The following is a 23,903-nucleotide window of genomic DNA, read 5'->3' as shown; positions in this document are numbered from 1 at the left end:
CGCATTCGAAATGAATGTTTCTGTTTAGATCATAACTGAACCGCGATAATTAACTTTTGCATTTTAAACTTTAATTCAAGCCATTATATAGGAATATTTTTATAATCTTAGATTCTCTACAGTGCAATGTAGACTACAATGTATTTATGACTAGGTTACCGCTGGGAGGTATATGAAGCTTCCTCCCGGTGTACCGCAGTGGGTTCCTGACTATAGCAGGAAATCAATCGATTTGATTGAAAAAATGGGCGATTAGTCAATTTCGATGACAATCAAAGTATTGGAAGTGTGGAACATTCGTTGATTATCGTTAAATCCCGGGCAATATCGACTCTCCTGCTAGTTTTAAATATAGATGAGTGTTATCATGTACATTGACTCATGACAAAAATGTATGCTTTTTATATTTTGATTCGAATTTATTACATAATGTTAATTCTAGAATATATCTAAAGATTAAGGCTTAAGCTAAAGAAGTCTAAAGAAGAAATTCAAATTCAGGGAATCTTGCTTATTTGGTATCAAAGGTTAGTGAATCATATTTAATGTAAATCTGAAATATTTTGAATTTTTTATTGGAAGATATCTCCCATGATATTTTCGCCCCCCCCCCCGCACTAAAACTCTTTAGATACTTCAGAGAAATTAATATTTGGGGAAAATTTATTAATTGATGTCTAATATTTATTTGTTTTATTTCAAGAATTGAAGAACCTGAATTTACACTGAGTTCTTTCACCCCCATTTCACTCGCTTTACATGTAAATTAAATTAAATATAACCCACATTGCGACACAAAAAATAGCTAATGAGACAAAACTATGATTGGTAATGGTAGAAATTGGGCAGACTTCGAATATATAAGAGGACGGTTCAACAAGCACTTCTTTATATTGTACTTGATAACGACTATGTTATAGTGAGCAAGAAAGCGGTTCCGCAGTATCGTGTTTGACAGCTTCTAACAAAAAGACCTTGTTCATGGGATATTCGTTTCTTGAAACTGATTGTAACTAGACGAGTGTTTGCTGTGACTGCTTCCTAATCAACTTATATTAATTTCAACCTCACTATCAATTCAATCTCACTGCTATGTAGATAAAACGCATTGTCGTTGTCACTGGCTTTACGGAGGCACAAATTGGCTTTACTGTAATAAGGCGTTGTATCGACAATGGAAGTGTAGGAAAACAATTGGGATGATCTATCACTTTCGTAATGTTAATGTGTTTTTGTATCACGGTATTTTCATCGAGGCTATACTGCAACCAGCAATAATATATAAAAAGTGACCTTGTCTGTTTTTCTGTGTGCGTAATGGTCTCTGCCAGACCACTCTGTCAATTTTTAGTGTACACTCTTAAAAATTGATACATAGGAAATTAGGACCCATTGAGCAAATTCGGTTTTAATTAGTAAAAATAACTGGTAAGGGGCCAAAATTGATAAAATTAGAATTTGGCAGATGTAAGTCGACGTCTCTATGCATTAAATCGTTTATAGAGTTTGGTTTCGTTGTTTTGTTTTATGACATATAAACCTTTTTCGGATTATTTAATGCCGCATTCATTAATTTTGGAAAATGTTTTTATGCTCCAAGTTTTTTTTTTATATCCTTAAATATCTGTTCATGGTATTTCGTTTGGTTCGGTTAGCAAACAAATAAAACAGAAAAAAACATTTTCGATATTGCAGAACATGATTGAGTTTTGTAAAAGAAAATAAAAGAAACAACATCAATGTTTAATGCATTTTGGCTCAGGAAGCTAGTATCAGTACCGTCTGATATCTTGTAGCACCAGAAGTGAAAATAAGGAATAAATCAATAAAATAAAAATGAACTGCAGTAATGGCTCACAATTAATCAATATAATTAAATGTGTGATGATATATAGTTCAATATATATATATATATATATAAATATATATATATATATATATATATATATTGTTGTTGTTGTTGAGCCATATAATAACCATATACGTTTATAACTTCAAAAACACTTGTATTAACTGAATGTCGATTTTTTTATATTGGCTATTTGCATTGTCTTTGCTGTTGTATAAATGTTTCCCGTACGTCCGTTTAGACGAATATTGAGGTTCATTAGCATTTGCACGTATGATCGATTACTGCTCTCCCAAATGGCTTCGCCTTCGACAGCATGTTTACGAATATTATGTTTGAAGTAAAATCCCAACCATTGCAGACAACATCGTTTCTATTTCATCATTACAGTCTGTATAGTCACATTGTCCCATGCATGTTTTAACGGCGCCCTTACGCGCGTACGTAAATCGTTCAGCATGTTCAAGAGCACTTCAAGATCACTTTAGAGACGTGGAGAACGTTCAAGAGGACAAACGTCAGAGAGAAAGCGCACGATAACAGTTTATTCGGAAAAGTACCCGACAATAAATGTCATTGTTACGAAAAAAAGAGTCGAGTTATTACTTGTCGTATGTTCCTTGCGACGTACTCTGCTACAATGTGTTGGATCTACGTAGATTCCATGAGCAAAGCTTCTTTCTTAGAACTGCACGCCAGTGGAACTCTCTGCCGCTTGTCTGTTTCCCACCTGACTACAACTTGGACGTCTTCAAATCCAACATAAACAAACTCCTGACAAACCGCCCCCTTAAGTAAGACACTCTATCAAAACCCCCAATACTAATGATTACTACAATACTATCTCATTGATTACTGTACACGCAATAACCCTTATCCCTGAGTGGCCTTCGGGCCTTGATAAGTAGTGACTACCATGTAAAAAAAAATACGTTACAATTCCACATACATGTGAAGGTATTTATCTCTCTTACAATGTGGAAAGATTAAACACAAGTCTCAAGAAAGTGGGATTAGAAAAGCCCACGCCCCCAGGAAGAGTGACCCAGTCTTTAAAAAGCGACTGGACAACCTTGTCGGATTTCCTCGGTAGATGCGCTTTAGGCGATTAGCAATAAACTAACCCCGTCTCAAAGATAGAAGGCAAAACCTGATGGGTGGATCTCCTAGAACTGCATAATACCAGTAACATGTCGCAATCAACAGCGAAAAGGTCATTACAAGAATTGTCTAGATTTTGTTGATTTGGGTGTCGATGTAAATGCCGCAGGTAAAGTTTGGATACGTCTGTCCATTCTTACTGTCGGAATCGCAATTAGCACTGAACAAATGCCCGCGCTTATTGTAAGCGCATCAAGGTGAATGTTTAGTTATCGATAGTCAATAAGTGCGGGATTTTTCTCTTTTGCTTTGCCAACAATGGAACTAAACTTGTGTTTGGCGCTATGTTTTGTTAGCTTTTTTCATATCCCTCCATTGTTGGTGATCTATATTTGCTCTTTTTTTTCATAATCGTGCCTAACTCTCTTAAATACAGTATATTTAATAAAGACACACTATCATTACTATAAAAAGAATTACTGAATAGCATAATCACGTTGACACACCGGCTCCTATCAGATCACTGAACTTAAGCAATGTTGAGCCTGGCTAGTACCAAATGGGCGAACATTTTGAAATACAAGGCGCTGTATGTTTTCTCTGCTTATTTCGGTATGGTTTTCTGTCGTACTGAACATTTACTTACCACTGGTATTTAACAACGCCGACGCAGATTGCAACAAACACTTGCCACAAAAGTTCCACGCGCAGACACCATTACAGTGGGTATCCATAGTCTGTCAAGACTGAAGGAAGCTACGATATGTAGTTTATCTACATACAATCTACACATTTTCAAACTTCGTTGATACAAGATGCCTTCAATAAGTTTTGTGACGTTTTTTTTTTTTTGTTGTTGTTATTGTTTTTTGTTGGTTTTTTTTTGTTTTTTTTTGTACAGGCATTTAAAATTGTCGTAGACTCTTGAAAATTCAGTATAGTTTTGCTACACATCTTATGACTAATTTTTATGATTTCAGGCTTAAATAAACAGTTACAGCAGTCATTGGGATACACTCTACTCATACCTGATTGTTACAGCTTGTGAATTTCAAAAATTCAGTCTGGACGTTAGGACACATTAGAAGAATGACATATAAGAAAATTCTGTTTTAAACTTAGAAAAATACCGCAGAAACGTATGAAATGCTTTTGCATGAATCGAGCATCAGTTTTTGAATGGCACAAAAGATTCAATGAAGACAGGGAATCTGTGAGGGATGATGAGAGGTGTAGGAGGAGTAACGAAGTCAGAACACCAGAGTTTATTAGCCAAATAAAGAATTTATTGGATAATGACCGCCGTGTGTCTACAGAGACAATAAGTACACAGTTTGATGTCAGTGTGGGAACCGTAAATACAACTATTCGCAAGAAACTGAAGACATGGAAGATTTGTGCGAAGTTTGTCCCAACGGTGCTCTATCCTTTTCAAAAACTATTTGACCAAGATGGACATCGACAGTTCGTTACCCTCCCTGTGACTTTTTGCTATTTCCTAAGCTCAAGGAAAACTTAAGAGGCTGTCGTTATGAGACAATTTAGGAGATGAAAGAGGTTGTGATGAGGATCATTGACACGCTCACACAAGAAGACTTTCATGGTGCCTTCCAGAAGTTGTTGGAACGACACAGCAAGTGCCTTGCAGCCAGAGGAGATTACTTCGAAGGGGACTAGAGTTTCATGTGTGTAGTATCAATATATGTGTCCATATGAAAAAATCTGGAAACTTATTGAAGGCGCCTCGTAATTAGGAGCAATTTTTATAATTTACACATTAATCACAGCATCAATCTCGCATTAACTTTCATCTCTTACAGATATGTAGGTAAAACCGGAGTTATTCCCTCGCCACCAAAGTCAACAGAATATTTTTTAATATTTTCTCCCTCTTAATTGCGGTATGTAGCTGCCTCTGTGCATTTCTCGGGGATCTAACCCCTACAGGCTTTACTTTCTCCTTTTGAGAAGGGGCTAATTTATTGTTAATCATTTGACGCACTTCTACCGGGAAATATTGATCAATGGTGCTGGCTCTTTAATTTCACTTTCCGACGCTTGTATCGCATCAACCCGCCGTGAGAAGAAAAGAAAAAAAAAACGTCGTGTTATGTCTCTATTTATCTCCATCAAACGGCGCATAATGGTTGCTGTAGCGATTTTTAAAAGTACACGTCTTTACCAGCAATGTAGACATTACATTAGGCACGGCCAAAACGGAAGAATGGAGTAGATTTTTTTTTTTTTTTTTTTTACGGCGTCTTTTTTTTTTTTAATCTACCAAAAATCAAGTAATAATCCAATCAATACGAAATTTTCACCGATTATTAAGTGAAGAACGAACTTTATAACGGTGTACTTTTTTTCATAATCCATATTTATATATATTTTGTCTACGGAACCCTCTTGTTTATTTTATTTTTTCATTCTTTATTTTATTTCATTTAGTCCTGCAAAGGCTACCGTAGTTTCTTCTAAACTATGGAACACGTACATCTAGTCCGTTGCCAAAGTCGCTTGAAAGATGGTGGGATCCTTCTACCGCTCCAGAAGATATCTCACTACTGATGCAATTCTCTATTTATATAAAAGCCAAGTACGCCCAAGGATGGAATACTGCTGCCATATCTGGGCAGGAGCTGCTAAAAACAGCCTATCCTGCCTTGACAGAGTAAAAAATAGACTTCCTGGCTTAGTGGGGGATGCCATTTTCTCTTCCCTGTAACCTCTCTCCCATAGAAGAGACGTTGCGAGCTTATCTTTGTTTTATCGTTATTTCCATGGCAGGTGCTCGTCTGAGCTCCAATCTCTAGTCCCCCCTCGCAAATCTTTCACAAAAAACACCCGTCTAGCTGAAACCACTGTCAAAAATTTTCCCCACTCTTTATCTGTGCCTAAATCAAAACGTAGATTCCATGAACAAAGCTTCTTTCTTAGAACTGCACGCCTGTGGAACTCTGTTCCGTCTACTTGCTTCCCACCTGACTACAACCTGGATGTCTTCAAGTCCAGCGTAAACAAATTCCTGATGAACCGCCCCCTTAAGTAGACATTTTTATTAAACCCCCACACTAACGTACTGTACATGCAATAACCCTTATCCCTGAGTGGATTCCGGGCTTTGATAAGTGGTGATCACCTTGTAAAAAAAAATTAAAAAAAAAATTATTATTAAGTTTTGTTTTGTTTTTTTTTAATTTCGCCACGCGAAATCATTAGAGTGAGATAAAAGATGAAATTATTTGAGATTTAGTTACTTATGCCATAATATGTTTTGCATGTTCTCATAGCAAATCATCCTTAATCTTATTTAGAAAAAAAAATTAATTGATTCAAAAGTGTTTTTAAAAATAAAATTTAAATACGTTATCCGTTGAGACAAAAGTGGTGGTGAATTGTATTTTTTCGGAAATTTTAAAATATAAAATTCTATTAAAAAAAGTAGAAAAAGTTTTATTATGATAAAATTCTAGCTTTTATCTTTCTGCGAAAAAAAGTTGCTCAAGAATAATGGATTTTAACAGCCTTGAAATATAATTAATATAATTTTAACAGCCTTGAAATATAATTAATATAATTTTAACAGCCTTGAAATATAATTAATATAATTTTAACAGCCTTAAAATGAAAATTTTAGATTTAATTCGTTTGAAAAAGAAAAAACTTGGTGTTGCTTCTATATTTTGGCTGTGCCTAGTATACATGGAATTTTACAGTTTTCGTATATGAGATATTTGATTTTTTACTTGAATAGTTGATCGGTTTTATATAATTGAAGAGTAAACTTCTTTTGTTGTCAGCTATTACTGTTACATGAAAAGGCTGTCCCCTTCTCATGTAAGTAAGAAGTAGACTAGATAGGTGAATATAATATTAGGAGAAGGCTAGAATCGCACCCTGTAGGCAAGTGTTAAAGATAATGAAAATTGAAATCTTAAGAATTTCAGTCAATTGTTAATTCTATTAAATAGCTAAATATTGTTTATATCGGAAAAAAGTCCATTGTCCATTCTTTTAGAAATTTGGATATTAAATATGTCAGTTAAAAGAATGGACAATGCGAATTAAAATATATTGTTTAAAAATAGGTTAAATATTTTTTTAAAAAGTAGAATTGAGGATTCTTTGTTGGCCAAAATTGTGTTAAGACAAACATTTGTAAATCCACGTGAAAGTAGTCACGTTGTTAAACACACTTCTGACGTCATGAACAAAAGAGATTTCCCAATATAGGAATCTGAGGGTTCGAAGTTAGAGAGTTGGAGATGATCAGATAATCAGAGCAGATCACACACGATGATAGAGCAGTTGGAGAGGAGAGCCCCTTAGAAGCGAAGGGAGGGAACGTAGACCATGTAGTCATACAAGTTTGAATTCCTGACACCATCGATCGGCCGACAGATGAATAAAGAAATCACCATTAATGTTTGTAACGGTTTGTCTCCTGGCGTCATTCCTCAAAGCCAAAAAGGTACATGTGTTGTATCATCATCTTTTAACGAACTCTTGTGTAACCCCTTCCAAGCTGTGTCCTCCTGTCCATCATCAATAATGTATCTCCTCCCCTCTATATGCGTTAACAAGCATCATCCCAGTCAGATATAAATGCCTCCTTCATTATCATCGTCGTCTGTTCTGAGTTCCCGTTAATGTGTCCCCAACAAGAGCTCTTATGCTACTAATGTAGATTATTTTCTTTTTGTGTTGTTTTGTATTACATGTTCCCATATTGATTACCTGTATTCGTTAAATTTCTCGATATACTGAATCTGTAAGTTCGAAGTTAGTCAGTTGAGAGAGATCGAGTGGAGAGCCCCCTTAGAAGCGAAAAAAAGGGAAGCAGACCATATAGATGAAAGTTTGAATTCCTTACATGATCAATCGGCCGGTTGAATAATTAAGGAACCATCGATGTTTGTAACCGTTGTCTCGTGTCGTCATTCCTCACAACCAAAAAGGTAAATGTGTTTTTATCATCATCTTGTAACGAACTTTGTGTAACCCCTTCCAAGTAATGTGTCCCCAATATGAGCCCCTGCTACACAACATTACTGCTTTGTCATATTTATTAAATGGACGGTTCTAGCAATAGCAATTATAATTATGTAAATACCCACATGATGTAAAATATATAATAGATAGCACATATTTCCAGTTCTAGTACATTCCTACTGCGTAAACAATGATAATTTGGGTTTATATTTTTACTTTTCACACACTAGCGCCCGCACACACGCACACACACACACACACACACACTCACTCACGCACGCACGCACAAAAATGTCGGCCAGATGGCCTTGTTCTGAAATCGCGACTCCTTGTCGTTAGATCACTATAGATCGTCTGAATAAACGTTAAGCTTTATTAATGTTTAAATGTCCATTTATTAATGTTCAAAATTTTTCCTTTATTCCCCGGCGGAGCCAAAGGTAGTTTCCTTGCGGTGTTCGAATCCTTCGACAGTGGTAATCGTCACTTCCTGCACTGATGATTGCGGAAGAATGACACACTAGTGTCTATAGGTATAAAAAAATAATTATTTATAAGTTATTATATACATGTATATATATGCATGCGTGTGCGCGCTCGAGCGCATATATAGCTGATGTCAATCATATTTGCATATAGCTCATTTTTATCAAGATACATATCAATAACTCATAGAAATAGACAAACACGCACATACACACAGACACATAGACACACACACACATGTTTATACTAACAAGGTGACCCGAAGTTGTCCAGGATTGAATGAAGATCAACTAATGTTTCACACTGTTTTATTGTCATCGCCTATTTTTCAATCAAATCGATTGATTGCCTGTTCTAGTTGGGAGCCCATCGCGGTGCGCCGAGAGGAGGCTACATATGCCTCCCCGAGGTGAGTTAATAGTCTATATTGCACGAGAACCTACTTTGGATTTTATAAAATATATATATATAATGTCTTGAATGAAAATTTAAAATGAAAAAGTCAAGTATCATGGTGCAATTGTGCGCTAAACAGAATATTTATTTCGAGCGCGCCCTTGTCCTATCAAACAACCTACTGTTGATTTTATATGTAGGGCCTTTCGGCTTGTGTGGTAATAAAACTTCTCAAATGCACTTGTGATGTTAGCCGATGTAAGGTGTTAACGTTGGTCAAAATCGATCGTTCTTTCTTTCGTCGGATTATTTCGATTATCGAGTATCGATACTTATCGAAGACATTCCGATACAAAACCTATCTAAAAAACACTACCAAGCACATAAAGCACCTTCGTGTGAAATTTCATAAAAATCGGTCCAGCTGTTTCGGAGTCCGTAGGGAATGAACCTACAGGCACACCGACAACGTTCCTTTTATATATATATTTTCACAGAACATCGTGAAAAATTAATATGGAAAAATATTTTTTACATATTTTCAAAAATAAAAAGTGTTCTCGACCTTATCTTTTCAAATACACACTTTTTCTCGTTTGAACTACAATAATTTCTACTCTCTCTCTCTCTCTCTCTCTCTCTCTCGCTCTCTCTCTCTCTCACACACACACACACACTTTCTGTCTATCTACCTATATATGTTTCTTCTATCTCTCACTCTCTCCCTTTATCTCTCCCTCCCCTCTTTCTTTCTCTTTCTCTCTCTCCCTTTCTCTTTTCTCTCTCTCTATCTCTCTCTCTCTCTCTCTCTCTCTCTCTCTCTAACATGCACTATATATTTATACGTGTGTGCTGTGAGCATTTCTTAGGTCGAAAATAAAAGCCATTCAAATCTTTCCAAGATTCAGCATTTTCCTTCGAGCCAGTCGGATTCTAGCTTGAGGGATCGCGAATGAAGAACAAGAAACCGTACATCAATTTCAAAAATAGTTTCGTTTGGCAGGCCTTAAGAATAAACAAAGTAACCTTATATCAGGCTTTCATTCTAGCTGAGGTTTTTTTAATGAACGTAGCTTCTCTACTTCCTTTACAAAACAACAAACATGATTTGGAATTTTTGAGATGGAGAATTTCGATTTAGATTATTCTGACTACTATTCTCATATTGGGTGTTATTCTCACAACGTTTCAGCCGATGTGAACTCGGATCTTTTTGGGGTTCGTCTTGACGAACTCAGCAGTCTTGGCGAACGCGTGAATCTGTACCAAATTTCGAACGCAACATTTATTTAATCAACGGGCGTAGAAGTAAACAATTGCAAGAAACGTTGCACCACGGACGTAAGTGCTAAGTAATAGCCAGTTCTAAGTGACAGCCTTCTGGAAATTGAAGGTTCACTCCTCAGTGCGGGCTATACTAAGAGTACAATTACGAATTACTTAAGACTTCTACCTGGTCACGACTGACTGAACAGGACAAAGCTATCCCTGTGGATTAAATAAAAGGTTTTGTTCGAAGTGTCGAACAGGCTCACGAATCCGACATAAAAATTCTCAGATTTATAAAGACACACCTGAAGAAAGTCGACGGTTACATCAGCCGAAATGTTCTGAGAATAACACTCGAGGTAAAAAGAGTATCCGAAGAATCCAAATAATATAAACATGTAAGTATTAACTACTTGCAGGGAGACCTAACGTTGCACGGCATTGAATAATAATCAACGACTCTTTCACACTCTCATATGTTTATTGTTATCGAAATCGGTTAAATCGACCATTTTTCAATCAAATCGATTGATTACCTGCTCTAGTTGAGGACCTATTGCGATAAACTATGAGGAAACTTCACGTGCCTCCCCGTAGTGATTTAGTCCATAGTACATTGTAGCCTGCATTGCACTGTAGAGAACCTGCTGTTGGTTTTATAAAATTATTTTATATATAACGGCTTGAATTAAAGTTTAAAATGCAAAAGTCAAGTATCATGCTCTGGACATAAACATTCGTTTCGAAGGCGCCCCTATCATATCAAAGAACCTACTGTTGATTTTATATGCCTGGCCTTACTGTTTTTGCTGTGATAATAGATTGAATTTAAGTTTAAAATGAAACATCAATTATCATGCTGCAATTGTGCTCTAAACAGAAACATTCATGTCTGTGTAATATTCAAGAATCTACTGTTGATTTTTGACTTGTGCGGTAATAAAACTTTTGAAGTTCACTAGTGGTGTTAGGCTGTGTAAGGTGTTAACTTGGGTCAAAATCGCCTGTTCCTTTTTACATCAGATTATTTCGATTATCGATTATCGATACTTATCGAAGACATTTCGATATAAAACCTATCTAACAACACTGCCAGGCACATAGAGTACCTTTGTGTGAAATTTCATAAAAATCGTCCAAGCTGTGTTCGAGTCCATAGGGAACGAACTCACGCACAGATATACAAAAGTTAAAGTTCCTTTCATGTAATTGTAGGGATTGTTAGTTCAATTTGCTTCTACTAGGAAACCTGGAATCCATTTTAATTTATATTTACTGCTGATGACAAGTTAGGATTCATCTAAAAATGTCCAGAATCAGAATAAGTATTGATAAACCTTTCCCAAGTACATGTGCGTAACGTATGATGAAAAGTAGTCATCGACTATAGTCGAAGGCGACCCAAAGTCTCCCGTTTCATTAGCTATTGGATCAAGATATAGCGAAAGGCGCCACTCTTCTCCCGGGGTTATTCCATTTACGCTGAACCCTCACCTTACAAGACTGAGTGTTTGGCAAGAAGGAAAAGTGCCATTTTAAAGCCTTTTGTATGACTTGACCGAGCATTGAATTCTGATTTCTCGGCCCAATATCTCAATCGTAATACATTTCTCTTATAAAAAAATAGGATACGCAAAAAACGGAAATATTAATCCCTTGGTACATTGTGTACACACATACGACAAAAGCAAACAGGCACCTATTTAAACAAATAGACGTTTATTTAAAACTAGCCTGGGTGCCCGGCGTTGCCCGGGTGTTTGGGGGGGTGTTGAGCAAAAAAAAAAGTGGTAGTTGTCAGGTAGGCTCGCACCAGTACCGCGAAGGAGGAAAAGAAAGTGCAAAAAAAGTGACATTTTAGCTGTTGCGCTCATCGCCAAAACGGAAAAAACGTAGGTTTAAATTAAGGCTAGTCAATCGAAAAGAGGGTATGACTTTCGAAAATATTGGCAAAAAAGCGACCCGTCCCTATAGAAAAGTGTCCAGTTGAGGGTGAAGGAATTAATGTTTTTAGCCAAGTGTTGGATATTTGTCGCCCGAAAGATTGACCTTTAAAACAATACCGATGTTGTGAAAATCTGTCGCCTCTGTCAAGATTTTTAGGCAGACATACATACGTATATACATATATACATACATCCATTGAAACAAGCAGGTGATATTTATATTATAGATAGTAGTTAGTTGGCAGAATTAAAATAAAGTAGGAATAGTTACTTTTTTTTTTTTATTATTCAATTTTCATCCCAAACAAGGCACATTGCCACTTTGAAGCAGGGGGCTACTATTAGGGACTTAATTAGCGGGGTCATTATGAAGGGAGAAGAGTAGAAAGATGTTTGTTAACATTACACTTGAACTTCTGCATATCATTGCAGTTGGGAAAGCAGAATCCCGGAAGGGAGTTCCAAAGACCCGCAGTTCTGGGGAAGAAACTATTGGAGTAAAAGGCTTTCTTGCACCTAGGGATCTCTACTGTAAAGGGATGAGACTTAGTAGCTTGTCGGGTTTGTCGGGGGTAGTTACGTCGGGGAGGTACAAGTGTTTGCAGTTCGTCAGAGCATTCACCATTAAAGTATTTGTAGAACATGCAGAGGAATGCAACATCTCGTCGATGGGACAGAGGTTGAAGCCTAGATGACAGTCCAGGACCTATCAGTCTTGAAGTCTCCTTTGTATTTTTATGCAATTATCTTTTAAAATATCGGAAGGAGATCTTGCTTCAAGACTGAAACATATGTCTATTTACGTCAATCATGTTTATATAATTGATCTATTACATACTTTGAATTCAACCCCGATAACTGGAAGGAAATTGCAGGTTCAAGCTGTTCCCAAATAAATGTGCGTAACGTAAAATAAGCAAGTCGTCAACGGCTTCCTATTCATTAGCTATTAAACCAGGATATAGTGAAAGGCGTAACTTCTTTCCCAAGGTTACTCCACTTGCTTCAGACAATGTTCAACTATCACTTTGTACTCAATTGGAAATCAGTTTCATAGTATTTTTCCAACAGATGATAAGTTCTATGGGGAAAAATATTTGTGGGAGTTCTGTTCTGGTCAAGGCACACACAGAGTGGTTTTGGTAGTGGTTGTAGATAGACAAGTACTTGATGTGAATGTGAGTATGAGGAGTACGAGATTGGTGCTGAGTCGAGCACCTAACTTAAAAATAACAATAGAGTAAAGAGTGACTAGCATCGTCTCTTCCGTGTGAAAAGGGAGTATAGAGAAGATATGAGATCATCTTCCATTAGTGTATTCATTCTTATTGTGGACGGTTATCCTCATCTTCACAGTTGTTGTTTCGGCCGACTCATCCTCTGGCCTTTGTCAGGTGGTTAATCGCGACTAGATAGCAATGCTGAGTCTTTTAACTGTATCCTCATTAATTACTGCCTTCCATAGTTGTTGTTGTCTCACCACGTTTCGGCCAACTACTCATCTGGTATGCTTGGGTAGGATTGAAACCGCTATCTTCAGACAATGTTCAACTGAAACCATAGAAACTAACGCCTATCCACTGCACCACAGACATCGAAAAAATAAATTACAAAAAATAAAAATAATCATCCACTAGATTACGAAGTCGATTTTGTTCTCTGTTAAGGCAAGAAAAATTGCCCGGGAGGCACCTCACCAAATATGACAGCAGTATTCCAGAACTGTCTGGTTCTTATACAGGTAGAGAATTGCGCCAGAAGAGAAGTACTCTCTGGAACAGTAAAATAATCCAACCGTTTTCCCAGCGATCTTAGCAACAGATTCATGTAACTCTTCCGCTTCATGTTTGGGATAAATAGATAACTTAAAACTTTACTTTCTACGTCCATTGCAATTTTTATGCGCTTTCGTTTCCACTTCCTTTCTTTTCAAGTCGTTCGGCTATCAGCACCAGGAAAGGAACGATAAATACGGAATCATAAATACAATTAAGTTTTGAAAATTCTTTAACGGAGAATTGAGAGCCATGGGTCAACGAATATGGCCGTTAAGTAATAATCAGTTCTAGGTGACAGTCTTCTGGAGGTTGAAAGGTCAATCCTCAGTGCGGGTGATACTAAGTATACAATTACGACTTACTTAATAATTCTACTCGGTCTTATTCACTTGATATTGGTATTTGTAACATTCCCCCCCCCCCACCGGCAAATTCACCATTGTCTGTCCGTTCATCTGTCTATGGCTTGGAATTTTTGAAATTTTGCACAATCGTTAAACATGATATGAATAAAAAAAAATAGCAGAACGGATTTTCCGAGAAAGCTCCGGTTGCCACTCCCTAGGGATGCCTTTTGGGTTAAAATGGCCAAAAATTGACACTTTTGTGCTTATTAAAAAAATTGATGCCTTGGATTTTTATAAAACTTTCTAACTGATTTCTATATAATTTTGTTTGTCTATACTTTTTGTGCTCAGGAGCTCCTTTAGGGCTAATAAAAACACTCCATTTTTGGTATATTTTACTATATTTGTCCAAAATGTTTCGTGTACGTCTATTTAGCAGTTTCGCACGGTGCTGAACTCAAATATTAATATGTTAAAGCCTTGATGGATTTAGTTATTTCTCTTTTTTTACGATACAGAACTTTACATATAGTCCTAAAGCTGCACCGTTTGTTCATTTTCACCAGGATTTGACGTCCCCTGGGGACTTTTGGGGCTAAATGGGGGGGGGGGCAGAACTTAGTCATTTTTTATGTCTCGTCCACTATGCATCACGGGGGACTATGCATGCTTCATTTGTTCTACTCAAGTCCGATATGGTCATGAACGGAACATGTTGTGGTCGTTATCAAGAAGCATCTAATTACGGAGTTGTGTGGTATTATATAAGAATTCTTGTGATAAACTCACGGTAAGTTCTTTCGAAGAAAAACCGTAGATGTTGATGTTTTGAATGCCAATAGTATTTTTTTTTTCGAAATTTTTAGATGATGATTTATAATTTTTGTTATTTTGACTATTAGGTCTACTGTTCTCATATTATATATTATTCGCACAACGTTTCGGACGATCTAACCTTCTGTTTCTTTCAGGTTTTAATCATCGTTGATTAATTAAAGAGATTCATTTAAAAGTCTCTACAGATTCCAGAGTTAGATAGAAAGATTTCCGAGTTCGACAATATACACCTGAAGAAGGTCGCAGGTTACATCAGCCAAAACGTTGTGAGATTAACTCCCAAGTTGGTAACTAAGTGCTTAAGGACACGGATTGAAACCCCGTGGGTCTTTATTCGAATCCAGTTCGTTCCACAGAAACACTTTCGTTAAACCCAAAACTGACCTTGAATCTAACATCTTGTTAGGGAAGTTAATCAAATAACCCCTAAAATTGCTTTTGACACCAGCCCTGTCACATTTAAGACACACCTAGTATATGAATGTTTATATGTACATATTGGACGACAATATCTTCTATATATCTATAAAAGTTTAGAATGTGTGTGAGGACATTTCTCGACCTATATACTCAACGATTTTTGATCTGCAGACTTGAAATTTGGTATATAGGGTATTCAGACATGTGGAAAACTTTGTGATTAGTTTTCATCTGGAAAACATGGCTACTAAGGGATCAAAATTGAAAAATTGGTACTTGACGATCATCGGATTTTTCAACTATTTCACGACTGCGCATCCGCGATCGTGAAACATGACAGCTTTCTTATGTTAAGAAAAGGTCGATCTGGTTTCAATCTCAGTTCAAGTATTTTTTACTTACAAAAAAAAAAACATAGCACTCGCATGCACATGTTTCATTTTCTATTAGTTTTTTTGTTTGTTTGTTTGTTTTTTTGTTTGTTTGTTTGTTTTTGTTTGTTTTTTTTTACTTAATTCTTTTAAGGAAATTTATTGTCCCATTTGAAACCTACCGTATTTCTGTTTCTAATAAATAAGAAATCTGCATTAACTAAAATATAATATTTATGCATATTTTACCACCGGGTAACGCCGAGCGATCTGCTAGTATGCTAAAAAAAAAATCTGTTTCATCTTATCAGGACATCATCAAATACAACATATTAATAAACGCGCCAAGATATAAAAGAACACGTGATGGTATGTTTATTTGCATGTATTCTTCACTATTAGTGTCTGTTTATGTTTAGTAGTATATGTGTGTTTGGATTAATATCTCCATATTTATTACTTTGTAAGCGTCTGCATAAGTCTGGTGTGTGTATGCGTGCAGAATTGCTTTGTTTGCGCATATCTCCACGTATTCTATTAAAGGAGTCAAAACATAAAAATAAAGAAATGTTTTAATGGCGCATCTCTACGGGTTTTCTTTGTCTGCGTATGTATCTACGTATGGTATTGAAATAGGCGAGACACCTTATTTTAAAACGTAATTAAAGAAAGGTTTTAATGTTGTTTTTAATGTTGTCTGTTCATAATAAAAAGAAAAAAAGAAAACAAGATCAATATTTTCTTTTACCAAAAGCAAAATGTACTTTCAACAATTGATTTTAAGTCAATGTTTACTGCGAAAGAAGAGACAGAAGCGATCATGGCGCCTTATGCGATTGGAAACTTAAAATTTTCAAAACTCATAAAGATTGTAATTCGGAATTTTTATTTATATAAAGTTAGGTATTTATATTATATTTCCCTTTGTCTGTTCGTTTGTCTGTCTGCCTGTTCCAGTTTTTCTCGGAAACCCTTGGACTGATTTAGATGAAATTTAGCATCATAAAGTGGAGAGAGTTCATTATTATGGTACCCGTTCGATGCGGTTAGATATTAATAAGGATTAGAATTTGATGCAAAAATCAGCACCAATTTAACCATATTCAATAGTCGCATAAAACACTCATTCTAAGTCAACAGACTATTCCCTTGCCTTGTGCTTGAAATGTGCTTGTCGGCAGGTGAGAAGTCTGGAGAGTATGGTGGATAAAGCAGAGTTTCGCAGCCCAATTCGTTCAACTTCTTCGAGGTCGGTTTAGCAATGTGCGGTCGGACATAGTCGTGGAAGAGAATTGGGCCTTTTCTGTTGACTAATGCTGGGTGTTGATGTCGCAGTTTCTGATGCATTTCATCCATTTGTTGACAGTACTTCTCCGCCGTAATTATTTCGCCTGCGTTCAAAACACTGCCATGGATAAGATCAGTCGCAGACCACCAAACAGTCAGCATGACTTTCTTTTGGTGCAACTCTGGCTTCGAGAAGTGTTGTGGAGCTTCGTCGGTGTCCAACCACTGAGCTAAGCATCGCTGGTTGTCGTAAAAAGCCCACTTTTAATTGCAAGCCATAACTCGGTCGAAAAACGTGTCGTTTTTTTGCGTAAAAGAAAGGAACGTGACACTTCATAACAGTGTTTCTTTTGTTTGTCGATCAATTCGTGATGTACACATTTATCAAGCATTTTTGTCTTTTTAATCTCTCCCAAGTGGTTGGAAATCGTCGTATACGTTACGTCTTATTCAGAAGCAAGTTCCCGAACAGTTGTGTGTGGATTGGCTTCGACAGGCTCTTAATTAATCGTTGTAAACATCTGATGGCCGACCACTACGCTTATTATATTGAAGACTCACGTTGCCACCACGAAATTTCTTAAAACACCATTGTTCTGGGCGTTTAGTAGTAGTTCCTGGGCAAAACGCATCCTTGATTTCGCTAGCTGTTTCAGTAGCTTTTCGGCCTAGCTTAAATTGAAACAAGAAAATTGTGCGAATTGATTCTTTTTTCATTTTGTATTAAAGTTCTGAAAAAAAATAATTGTTTTGAAAAGATTGTAATTTAAACGATTAGATATAGTGAAAAACGATCTTTAAAATGATATATAAAGTAAAGAAAATTATATATAAAGTAAAGGTATTATAACGAACAATTATTTGAAAATACCTTATTTGAAATCAAAATTTAAAATTTAGCAAGAACTTTATAGTCAACCTGATATATGCCAGTGCTTTGTATCTGTGTCTGTGTAAATATATATGCGTTTCTGTTATTATATTTATGAGTTGATATGTGAATGTGTTTATATCAGTATCTATCAATATTTGACTTTTAACTTATCTATGTTTCATTTTACTTCAGTCAAAGTTCTTAGAAATCAAGGGGTTCCAATTCCTGAGTCTAACACTTGATCTTTATTTGAGATACATAGATATTCGAATATTTCAAGTTTTCTTTATCTCTTCAGCACTGTTAGTAAAGATATTGGGAACATAATTTTCTTCTTCACAAATATTTCCATATTTCCCACATGTGTTATAGAACATCTTTCTTGTGGTCTCTCAGTGTTAATGGATTCCAAGAAAAGAATTCCATTTGTCCGGTCAAGTATCCAGGTTCATGCTGTTACTTAAGGTTACATTACTTGAAGAAGGTCTACCATTCCTCGTAAAAGGCAGTGTGTGTAAACGATACCGAGGTGGTTTTATTTGGACTACGAATAATATGTGATTTTAAATATTTAGTCAGGTTTTACTTGTAGAAAAAACCAAGTTTTCCAGACAAACTCCTGTACAGAAAGAGACCTTAGTCACTCATGTACAATGTCTAATAGTCAGTACTCTGTATCTGTGCTTGTGCAAATATACAGTAGGGTCCAAAACTAAGGGACAAAATTTTAAAACCTAATAATTATTCAAAATAACAACAAAGCTTCTTTCTTAGAACTGCACGCCTGTGGAACTCTGTTCCGTCTGCCTGCTTCCCACCGGACTACAACTTGGATGTCTTCAAGTCCAACGTTAACAAATTCCTGATGAACCGCCCCCTTAAGTAAACACTTCATCAAATCTCCACACTAACGTAATGTACTTGCAATAACCCTTATCCCTGAGTGGCTTCCGGGCCTTGATAAGTGGTGATCACTGTGTAAAAAAAAAATGCGAAAAGCTGAAATTTTGAAAACTGGTAGTCCTTATCATCCATAATACGAGGGGTGTGCAATAAGTATTGCCCCTGACACACTTCCAGTTGTCTGATCTAGCTGAAATTTTTCATGTGTAATGATTTATATCTCTACGGGTTATGTGGCGAATTACAGCTCTGAACTAATTGTGGTTTCTGTTTTACAGGTGTTTGAACTGAGTCAGGTGTGAAATGGAGCCTGTTGAATGTCGAGCAGTGATCCGGTTTTTGTATTTGAAAGGACGCACACTACATGAGACTATTGATGAAATGGAATAAACTTATGGTGATAATGCGCCATCATATGACCTTGTAAAACGCTGGCATCGTGAATTCAAACATGGCCGGAAGTCTGTGAAAACAGCTCCCAGACCTGGTTGCCCCCCTGCTGCCATTGATGAGGCATCTGTCCGTCAAGTTGAGGCTGCCATTTTGGAAGATCGGCGTATTACTATTCGCCAAATAGCCCAAGATGTCATGATTAGTACTGGGTCTGTGGAAACTATCATTCATGACCATTTGCATCTGCATAAGGTGTCTGCCAGATGGATTCCTAGGTTGCTCACACCATTCCAGAATCGAGAACACGTCAAGTGCTCGAGGATGAATTCGGAGATGTGCCAAGAGGATGAGTCAAAGTTTTTCAAAAGACTGATTACACAGGATGAAACCTGGGTCCATCACTATGATCCCTACTCTCCTGATCTTGCACCCTCTGACTTTCACCTCTTCCCAGCCATGAAGTTGTTTTTGAAAGGAAACCGTTTCCTAGATGATGCAGCCTTGATTTCTGAAGTCACGTCGTGGTTGGAGAACAAACCTAGGGTGTTCTACAAAAATGGTATCCAGAGCTGCATCAAACGATGGGAGAAATGCATAAGTCTGGGCGGTTCTTATGTAGAGAAAGTATAATAACTGTGCCAAGTTTCGTTGCTCTACTCCTATGGGAAGTGGGTCAGGGGCATTACTTATTGCACGCCCCTCGTAACATACTAAAATTTGAATCATTTGCAAAGGATACAAAAAGAATTATAACAATTATTTATTTATTTTTAAAATAGGAACGTCCAAATTGAGAAAACCATGTAAACAACCAAAAAAACAATAAAAATACATGTACAATCAATATTTAGTACATGTACAATCAATATTTAGTGAATGGGTCCTTGCTCTCAATGACAGTTGCATAGCTTCTACTACAAGAACGAATCAGTTCTTGACAATCCTTGATACTAATTTTAGACCATTCTTCTTGAAGCTTCACCCACAAATCTTCCGTGTTAGTGGGATTTCTTTCCATAACTTCCACTCCTAAGGTCTTCTAAAGATTTTCTATTGGATTTAAGTCAGGACTTTGCGGTGGCCAATCCATAATTTCGAAATCTTGCTCGCTAAGGTAACTCATTGCCACCTTTGGCTTGTGACATGAGGCATTACCTTGCATAAAGGTAGCCCTATCGAAACCTGAATTCTATATGATTGGCGCAACATGATCTTGAACAATGTTTTTTATAGATCTGCGCGTTAACACGAGTTTGTAACCGGACAAAAGGCGTTGTACCTTGGCTAAAAAACATTCCAAATACCATGATGCTTCCGCCACCAAACTTGACAGTTTTCTTAGTACACTTTGCACTTAATCTTTCACCAATTCGTCTCTTTACATTGTTTTTTCCATCATTTCCAAATAAATTAAACTTGCTTTCATCACAGAAAAATACTTTTGCGCCATTTTCATTTTATGTCCAAATTCCAAACTCTAACCTCTTTTTATTATTCTTCAAACTAACAAGTGGTTTCTTCTCTGGGGGTCAATTAAATAGCCCTATTTCTTGCAGTCGTCTAGAAACAGTCTATCTTGACACATAAACACATGAGGTACTATTCATAACCCTTTTAATTTCTGTGGAAGACTTAAAAGATTCTTTAATGACATACGCTGCATTATTCGATCTTCTCTTGCCGAAGTTTTGCAAGGTCTGCCGGTTTTAAAAGCACTAACTATTTTATCAGTATCATTGTAGGATTTAACAACCCTGCCTACAACACTCTTGGAACGTTTCACTTTCTCTGAAATCTCTCTAACTGTGTACTTTTCCTTGTGTAGCTTCACAATAGCTTGTCTCACAGAGTAATCAAGTTTTTAGCGTTTCGCCATAGTGTCGGCTGATGCAACGTTTACAAATGACTAAGTAAGACTTATTCTTTAGAGGAAATCAAAAACTTTGAATATAGCATACTGTTTACATTGTTTTTCTCAATTTTCTCCCTTACTTTTAGACGTTCCTATTTTGAAAATAAATAATTGTTATAATTCTTCTTCTGTTCTTTGCAAATGATTCAAATTTTAGCATTTTATTATGGATAATAACGACTACCAGTTGCCAAAATTTCAGCTTTTCACAGTTGTTATTTCTAACAAATATTAGGTTTTAAAATTTTGTCCCTTAGTTTTGGACGCTACTGTATATGCGTTTCTGCATACGTATGTGTGCGTATCAGTCTTTATTTTCTATCTGAGAAAAGGTTAGTTCATTGCTAATAGCCTAAAATGCCCCTATCAGGAAATTCCGACGGGCTGCTCAGGTATTTATGTGAATAATCGTGCGCTTAATCTGGTGCGTTTACCTTTCAAAACGTTACGTGACCTTGTGTCTAACCTCCTGGATAAGAGGCAAAAAAAAATGTGCGCATATGACTAACTATTGTATCACGTTGAAAAGTCATTTTTTTACCGTATCGCTAAGGTTAAGCAACGTTTAGACTTACAACAACTTTAAAGGGTAACTATTTCGGAATACCAGGTGTGATAAATTTGGCAGTGCGGTTGGGAAAGTATCCATTGAGATAAACCAACACGTATGTGTGTATGCATAAATTTGTTAGCATGTAACGGTTATCGATGCCTATTCTGATCATGAGGATTTCACATACCCGAGGGGCGATCGAGTCAGTTTTATAGGAAACAACACCTGCGAACAGGTAGGCATGGGACATGTGATACGCTATGCACCTACGGACCTTTTATTTTCTCTCTTTGTGTATTTATCAAAACGCCAAACATCTACCTTTGTATGTAAAATAAACAGTACTGTTCGCGGAATGTGTCGTCGAGTACTCTCCTATTTCATTTCACCAAACTGCAAGAAACCGTTTATCCTTAAGCATTTATTCAGTAGTAGTAGTAGTAGTAGTAGTAGTAGCAGAAAGAGGAGAGGGAAGACAGTGGGGTAGAGGAGAGGGAGAAAAAGAAAAGATGTTAGGAAGGAGCGGGTAAGGAAGTAGTTGTCGATAACTAATGTGTTGCTTACCAATCTCTACACCCACACCGGAATTTAATTAAAGAGTTGTATACCAATGGTTTCATATATTGACTTTCGCCCCAAGCAATACATCACAGTAAGCTATTTTGCACATTAGTTCTTTAATTCTTGTATATTAAGTAAAGTACGATTTTACCTCTATGTCATTGACCGGCATAGTTTCGTAAACAAGAGCTGTTTTATAAATCAAAATATAGATTTTATTTTTATTTATTTGCATGAATTTTATATTTAGTTCGCTCAGACCTTTTATGCTTTGATTACTCATATCATAAAGAGGGTTGAAAAAGATAACTTTCTCTCATACATACACACACACACACACACATACACACGTACACACACATCTACGTAAAGACATACAGAGTAAGGTCACTTTTGCGGTTTAAACCGTAGATTCACAACTTAATATAAATCATCACGTCAAATAAATGTCGAATAAATACACAAAAAAGAAAGTTATAATAATGATTTTCAAGTAGTCATCCAAATGATTCTCAATTGACCATCCAATGATTCACTCATTGATTCTAAAGTAGTCACTCGGTAATTCGTAAGTATTCGTAGTGATTAAGTGATTACCTTATACATAAAAGAAGAAAAAAATCTTAATTGTAAATAATACCAATATAAATATTATTCTTTTTCAATAATTAAAGACATTGTGATTTAACTTGCACAGTACATGTATAAATGCTTTATTAGTTCGCAGCGTTGAAGAAATTAATGTTTTTAGCCCATTTTTCGATATTTGTCGTCCGAGGGTCGCCTTCAAAACGATACCGATCTCGTGAAAATCCATCGCCTCTGTCAAAACTTTTAGGCATACATACATACATACATACATACATACATACATACATACAATTAAATAGACAGGTGAGATTTATATTAAAAACTATCCTGGGTGCCCGGCATTTTCCGAGTGTTTGGAGGTGTGTCGAGAGAGAAATAAAGTAGTAGTAGGTAGACATGCTCGCACCCGTATCGCGGAGGAGAAAAAAACGTGTTAAAAACGTGATGTTTTTTTTTTCGTTGCGTCCATCGTCAAAGCAGAAGTGATGAAAGTTTAAATTAAGGCTAACCAACCGTAAAGAAAAGATGACTTTCGAAAATACCGGCGAAAAAAGCGACAACTTCTTGTAGAAAAGTGCCCAGTTGAGGGTGAAGGAATTAATGTTTTTAGCTAATTTTTCGGTATTTATCGTCCGAAGGGTAGAACTTCAAAACGATACCAATCTCGTAAAAATCTGTTGCCTTTGTCAAAAGTTTTAGGCAGACATACATACATACATACATACATACATACATACATACATACATACATTAAACAGACAGGTGCGATTTATATTATAGATTAAAATTTAAAGTCTTTTATTCATTTTATTTATTTATTTTATATCTTAACTGATAATTTAAATGATTCTCAATTGATTATTCAAATTATTCTTAAAAGATTATCCAAATGATTATCAGTTAATGATCCTAATAATGACTAATAAATAATCATCGAAATTATTCTTAATTAATAATCCAAATTATTCTGCAGTGATCATCTAAATGATTCCCAATGAATTATCCAAATGATTATCAATTGATCATTCAAATAATTC

This window comes from Euprymna scolopes, chromosome 4 (assembly GCF_053919585.1).
Source record: "Euprymna scolopes isolate OS-2025 chromosome 4, ASM5391958v1, whole genome shotgun sequence".
NCBI lineage: Eukaryota > Metazoa > Mollusca > Cephalopoda > Sepiida > Sepiolidae > Euprymna > Euprymna scolopes.
This window is presented reverse-complemented; position numbering follows the sequence as displayed.